The sequence below is a fragment of the Limulus polyphemus genome, unplaced genomic scaffold (assembly GCF_000517525.1).
Source record: "Limulus polyphemus unplaced genomic scaffold, Limulus_polyphemus-2.1.2 Scaffold328, whole genome shotgun sequence".
NCBI classification, from domain to species: Eukaryota; Metazoa; Arthropoda; class Merostomata; order Xiphosura; family Limulidae; genus Limulus; species Limulus polyphemus.
The window spans coordinates 452,779-460,462 of NW_013665938.1; the positions used below are offsets into that span (position 1 = coordinate 452,779).

At 32.8% G+C, this 7,684-nt stretch overlaps 1 long non-coding RNA gene across 4 annotated transcripts in view; it reads left to right on the plus strand.

Annotated features, from left to right (window-relative positions):
• Nucleotides 1-7,684, plus strand: part of LOC111085315 — a 17,582-nt gene that overhangs the window by 3,646 nt on the left and 6,252 nt on the right. Inside the window, exons 2-3 of one of the 4 annotated variants that reach the window (XR_002610158.1) lie at nt 4,682-7,178; nt 7,338-7,662. This is a non-coding gene — a long non-coding RNA (uncharacterized LOC111085315). Of the gene's footprint in view, nt 1-4,681; nt 7,663-7,684 lie in introns of those variants that run through there. The other 3 variants (XR_002610159.1, XR_002610157.1, XR_002610156.1) reach the window with 3 other exon arrangements.

Here is a 7,684-nt window from a genome sequence, read left to right on the forward strand (position 1 = left end):
ATATAATAGTTGGTTTTGGTTTCTAATAAAAAAAGTGACATTAATTTCTTGATGACCTAATACAATTTCAGATACCACCAGGTGTTGGTTATGTGTCTCTGTTCAATTGTCATCTATGCCAAAACAATTACATCATAGGATTAAGTTACACACACTGCAGAGATAGGGTGTTCCATAGGGCCTTTAGTTGTTCTGTCTAGTTGTCTTTTGCTTCATAACTATGTTCCTCCCAGACTGTACACTCTTGGACACACATGAGTAATATAGACAGGGATTGCTGCCCATATCTGATGCTCTGTGGCATTGAGACTCTTCCTATCACAAACCTGATGTACAATTACAGATGCTCTCAGGTGTTGGTTGATTGACTCCATAGACACGGTAGCTCTGCTTTTTAAAATAGGATATTGTGGCCACCCATTGCACTGAGGTTCTCTGGACTCTCCAATGCATTTTCCCCTCCTTTCTGCTAGTGGAGTATGGGAGTCCTTACCACTTACCAGTTCCTAGCCACTGGAGTAGTCAACCATGGAGATCTGTCCTTCTGAGTGATGCATAATACCTCTCACTATGGTGGTGGTATTCTGTGGGTGTTGATGACATCTATCACTTCCTACCATGGACCTGATGTATAATTCCAGATGCCACCAGGTTTCTGTTGTAGCACTATGGCATATTAATATGTATATACGTATATCTGGCAGATTGCTTTTTCACACCATGGCATTCCTCCTTCCTACAATCTTCCAGATGTACATTCCTGGTGGGTTTGGTGTTGGTTGGAGATGGCTTAGTTATGATTATAATCACGTGTCAATAGCGTGACAACCTGATGTACAATTCCAGATACCACCAGGTTTTGGTTCAAGCACTCTGCCATAAAGTGCAGTTTGACCCTCAAGCTGAGATGTTCCTCCTACCTACCATCCTCCAAATGCAGTTCCCAGGGTTTCAGGTGTTTGTTTGGAAATGGTCCAATTAAGTAAGTCCTCACATGTGGTCTGGCCGGTATCCCTCCTCTTACCACGAACTGGATGATAAATGCCCAATGCTGCCAGGTTTTGTGCTGGAAATGCACCCCAGGTTTGTGGTCCCTCTTCCTACTGTCTGCTGGGTGTTGGTTCCTGGCAGATCTGGTATTGTTTGGAGCTGGATGGAGCACATATATTTCCACTTGTGTGTGGTTGGGTATCCTCCTCCTACCATGGACTGGAAGAAACATACCCAATGCTGCCAGGTTTTGGACCAAGGATGTTATCCCATCTGGGTTTTCCACTTTCCTACCATCTGCTGGATGTCGGTTCAATGTGGATCAGTGTTGGTTGGGTTGGAAATGCGGGCAAGTGGAGATACATTTTGGTACAGAAGTTTGTCTTCCCTACTAATTCCTGTTTCTTGGTGAAGGGGTAGGCGATTCTCTGCCTACCACAGTACTGATGTACAGTACCAGATGCCACCAGATGTTGAATGAGGTTTAACTACCACTACGGTGTGTTGTACCTTAGCCACTCGACATCCAGGGGTCCTACTAATAAGTAATATGTATTAAGAGGTTCCTTCTTATTTTTCCACCTTTTATGTTTGCAACACAGTCATAAAAGTGTGATGAGTATACCTGGATCTGATGTGGTATGGTCTCATGCTGTTTTGGGATATTTTCTTTTTTTGGTTTCACACCTCATGGTCTCTCTTTGTTTGTTTCCTAAAGGGGGTCATCTTTTCACCAGCCTTCCACCAGTTCAGTGTGGGGTTCTAGCTATTTTGTGAGAGGAGGTAAGATATCGTATTGGAAGTTAACATTTTCTTAACCTGAAAATGTATTTCTGATAGATATTTACCTCCTCTCACATTTCTCACTATAACCAATCTCAAAGCAAGTGCAAATGTGGAGAGGATGCTTGTTACAGTAAGGGTTGTGTTGCACTTCTATTGGTGGAGAGCTACTGCATAATCATTTACATGAGGATATGCAGAAACAAAAGGTGGAAAGCCAGCATGAAGCGTTGAAAATTTGTGCCAATAGAGAGCAGTACTAATCAAGAAAATCCATTTTGCAAGAAGAGGTAAGTATTTATTGGAAAAATATTTTCAGTTTAGGAATATTATAACTTCTGAGAAATTCTCCTCAGTGCATAATGAATCTAAAGAAAGGAGAAAAAATTATTTTGTTGCAGATTTGTATGAAATATTTTTTTTCATCCAGAAAAATTCTGGGTAGCCTTAATTTCTGCAGTATTAGCAGGAATTTTCAACAGAAAAAAAAGTTATTGAGATATTTGCTTCTAAACAAGGAGATATAGTCTTTGATTTTTTGAAGATTTGATCCTATCTCTTCACCAAGCACAACTCAGTACACTCAGTTCCTGGCGATGTGTGTCTGCTTTTTTGATGTTTTAAACATATTTAAAAATTATTTCTAGAAAGTTGCAGTCAATTTGAAAAAACTGTACATATAGCTTTAAAACATCACATTTCTTGTATCAAAGTGTTCATTTTAGTGACAGGAAGAAGGTGAAGTGTATTTATTTTGTGTATATATATATAAAGAAAGGTCAAGTGATAGTATTATACTTGTAGTTTAGAAATTTTTCCCTTTTGTAATGTAATTAAACAAGACCGTTATTAATGTAATATACTGAGTTTCAGCATATGAATTTTTTCTTTGTTACATTTAAAGGATAAGAGAACAAAAAACATGCTGTACATATGGAACACAAAAGAATATATAATTCAGTGTATTTTTAAACAATTGAAAGTTAACATTTCCTTAAAAACGATTTTTTGCCATTTTCTTATGGAATCTAATGAATATTTTTAACACCTTTCACACAAGCCAGCGCAGCATCTTTTAGTACTGAGCATAGAATGGTCAACAGAAGGGTCATTTCGGAAAGTGGTGACTTAAAGTTATTTCAATAGATCTCGATGAATGAAGCTCAGCAAAACTTCAAAAATGAAAAAATATATATATATCAAAATATGATATGATGAAATCTATATGAATTATACAATGATGGTACCATACTGTTCATTATACCATCCTTCTTATATTTACTCTTCATTGCAGAAATGGCATATTTAATTTGAGAATTTCTAGGGAAATCAGTTTTTAATGCATTGTGCATCTGCTTCAATACTGCATCTTTGGACTTAACTATGCCATTAATTTCACAAAATAATTAAACTAATGATTTCTTATATATGATTCCAATCCCTCTTTTTGAAAATAACGATACTATTGTTTCCATTTTTTTATGTTTTGCTGTCAATACAGTAATTAATTGATGAATCTCTGATTTAGCTGGTATGTCAAATCCATTGGGATATCTTCGAATAAGTTCTTCCCTCATCCAACCTGGACCCACGGTTTAGCTTAATCATTACACTCAAACCATCACTTTCATAACCACATCTAGAATATTTCAAGTATGTTTCATTGTTACATCATTTTACTTTACATTTGCAAGCTAACTTTAACTTCTTCGTGTTGGTTTGCATGGTCACAGGTCAGGCCACGGGTCTGGTCCAGTGACTTAGACCTTGAAAATAGTGCCAAACTTCTTCCTTTTTGTCTAATCAAAACAATCCAAACCTTTCTGGAATGACTTATTTTTTGTATCCACATCAAGATGCCGGGCTGGTTCGTGTGGCAGGTGTTAAAACATATATTTAACATATATCTTAATACCTCATTATTTTTGTTTTTTTTGTATGATAGGTATCAATGTATTTTAACTGAAGTTTTTGCATTAGATACAATTTTGCTTTATTTGAAAGAAAGAGCATTTTTGCTGTTGATTTATTTATTAAACTGAACTTATATGATACTTAAAGGGGAACTCTGCTAAAAAGTAAACCAATGTTTGAATAAATGTCCATACCTCAGAAATGTATGAAAATATTTCAAATGTAATCATTGCCACTTTTTTATTGAAAAAAGTTGATTTTTTTTCAATCAATTCCAACTGTAAGTGTGATTTCCCCAGTTTCAGAATTTCATTATGTTTGCACATACAAATCATAAATTGCATTTTATTCTGAAACTCATTAAGTTTCAAAACAATCATTTCAGGCTTTAGTAACATAATAGTGCTGTATTTCTTTGAATCCAAATATGATCATAGCAAAATTGAATCACATGAAACTAGTAATAGTGATATCTCAAACACAACTAACAAGGATGAAGATGATAGAGAAAATGACTATGAAGAAATAAAACATAATTTAGAGACCTTCAGCTGGTTTATATCTGGTAACTGCCAAAATACAGAAAGTGTTTCAGAATGTTATTGTTTTATCAAAGTAAATTATTAATGGCCAATATAAACAGTTGCATAAAAAACTGTATCTCCATAAATGAACATTTTTAGTGGACGTGGTTAGATTATGGTATTTTGAAAATTGCTCTTCTCACATTTTACGGTATTCTATGCAAAGGACTGTTACCAAAGCCTGTTTGTAACAGGTAAATATTATGTTAACCAAGTAATAATAATATCAGATCTACTGATGCAAATTAAAAATAACTATAATTTAAAAGTTGCTGTGGTGAAGTATCTAAAGATTACTAAAAATAAGTACATTTGTTTCTATTTTTTTTTATAAGAAACTATCAATTCAATGTAGGCCCATACTATTTCACACATAATATTCAATAAATGGTACTATCTTTCTTCATTAGAGCTCTACAGTTTGAAGCAAACAGGATGTCTACTGGGAATACAGTCACCTAGGATGGAAAAAATGAGTACTCCTTCAGTCAATTGTTGTAAGAGCATTTAGATAAAAATTACCAACCCTGATCCTCAAAAACGTGTGGGTTTCAATTTTTCATCAAACATTTTATTAGAAATATTTTATGTACAATAGAATAGAGCTCAGCAATTTAAACCAATTATCTATGATCAACGATTACAGCAATTAATGATGTAACTAATCAAAATTACAATTAAATTTTTTAATTGAAATTACTGTTTTTGATTATTCCAATAAGTAATTAATGGAAATTTTGATAATATTGATTAATCAGCTAATCAAAGTCAGGGTTTCCATTTATTTTTCATTATTCCACCAACCAGTTTGACCTGTTTTTGTTATGGCAAAGCTAATAAAGCTATCTTCTGTCACCATTTTTAAACTGCTGACTAAAGAAAGACAAATCACTGGCGGTATCTACTGTTAACCTTTTTGTTGTTGTTATTGAGCTGTTGACTAATGGGAAGGCAACTGGTTGGCAGCAACTACTACCACCTTTTTTTTTTTTTTTCTTGCTCGTACATATCGAGGTTTGAAGAAAATTTAGTAATTGAATGTAATTGATTAATGGGACCATCAATTAGTTGATTACCAAATACCACTAATTTCCCAGTTCTACATTAAGGTGAAATTTTTTGTTCAAGCCAATTGTTTTGGAAATAGTGTAACCTCTCCCAGCTAGTTTGAAAAATTTATTTTAAAATTCAATTTGATTATACTTAGGCCTTTGTTATAACACATGCTGTTGCACAGTTTTTATGAATAAAAATCTTAAGTGAAAATGTATTGAGATATATTTATTTTTGTAGTATGAGCAAAAAACGTGTCACTCCAGGTTTTCATTAAAATGCACCATGAATATACAAAGCATAAACATGAAATACAAAATCAGTTTTCTGATTAACCTCATGATTTTGTCAAGTAGTATGACAAAATGGGAGAATTTAAGAATGGGAATAGTCAAATAGATGGCCTTCCTTAGACTTTAGAATATCAGGGATATAAAAATATTATACACCTGGAAAAATGTACGTAGTCTTCAAAGAGGGAAAAAAGGACTGCTTTTGTCACTTGACCTCCATTTACTATGTTAGTAGTTATTTATGTGGCACTAAATTGCCATGTTCTAGCATGTCAACTGCTAATAATGTTGTTTCTAAGCCTTATGCAAGTATTAGCAGCTGTAGTACTGTGACTACTGATGTCAGTGCACCAAAAGGAACAGATATGGAAGAACATATTGATTCTGTATCAAAAAAGTGAACAAAAGGTAAACACAGTGTTACTGATGGCATTGTTTATTTTGTACTAATTAATGTTCTTGTACTTTTAGTCAATTTCAGAACAATAAAAATTATGAAGTACTACAAATTCAGTATTTCTTCTACTATTGTTGGTCTTCAGAATCTGCCACAATTTATTTTTTTGCTAGTAAATAATTTTTCTGATTTTTTTGTCAGTTTGTTTTCTGACTAATATGCTTCAAACTATATAACTAATATATAGACATTGACTTAATTATCTTTGATTCAAACCAAACTTTTTACAGACTAAACTGGAAGTTTTTCTCAGAAATGCAATTAAACTTATTAATTTTTGAAGATAAGTATTTTAATACAGAAGCTCAAAAGCTGAATAACAGAAAAGCAATGATAATCTAAATTGTTCGTGGTGACAGTTATTCATGAAGCTATGCCAATCATAGTGCCACCCAAGTGATGGCTGTTTATTAAGTAGTACTAATGTAAGCATTCTGTTTGTATATTGTAATACAGATACAGCTCATGTTGAATATTCTAGAGTCAGTAATTCAGTTGAAAATACACCTAAATATATTCTTTTAATGAAGTAGCAGTATGTATTAACAGGGTTTTAAAATAGCTAATGTTGTAGTTTTAAAAATTTTGTAGTTGTAGTTAACTGTATAACATTAACAGGGTAGTATCTTCTTAGGCAATAATTATTCAAAAATTCTAATGCTTGATACCTATTTAAAAGTGTATATTTCTGGTTATATATATATAGAATTCACTAATTCTTAAACAGGTGGTAACTTTTGTGAAGCATAGTAATTTTTTTTGCTCTGCTGATGTTTCATATTTACAATATTGAACTTATTACTTCATATTGTTCCACAAATAATACACAAATTGAGAGTCTACAGATATTTTTTTCTAGCTTGAAACTATTTAATAAATTTGAAACTGTTTAAAGTAAAAGCATGTAATTACCACGTTAGCTAAATACTTTTGTAATAGTTTCTATCTTCAAACATTCATGTGCATGAAATATCTAAATTGAATAATTTGTATGTATTGTACATTTACCACATTCTAGTTCAAAATTCAAAACATGTCCAGGGAGCATCTGGAAAAAACTGCTGTTGAGCTTTTTCCAAGAGTGCCACTTGCTGCTCAAGATTGGTTAGTGTTTTTTATCTCATTTTGGATACTAATCATTTACATTTTTTCTTAATTTAAAGGCTATTTTACTAAGGATAAGGAGAAGAGGAATTGTAACGTTAAAAAGTTAGGAAAGAATGTTGTATATAAGATTCATAAAATTTCTACTTTTTAAAAAAGCAGATTTATGGAAACATCTAATTTGGTAAGATAACAAATTACTGAAAATGAAGATAGTGTTCTGTTGACAAGTCAAGAAGGAGGGATCCATAGTCTACCGACTGACCCATCGTGGTGTTTCTGTGGAAAGTGTATACTCATACCAGCACCCATAGAATACAAATGTTGTTAAGAAGAATGGGGTTAACATCAACACCATTATTTGGTCTTTACTCTTTGGAAGGTCATGTCCTTCAGTTATCATTGCTGATACAAAAAGAATTATTTATTCATGTAAGAAGAAGATACAAATGATAATTTTAGACACAATATATATATATATATATATATATATATATATATATATA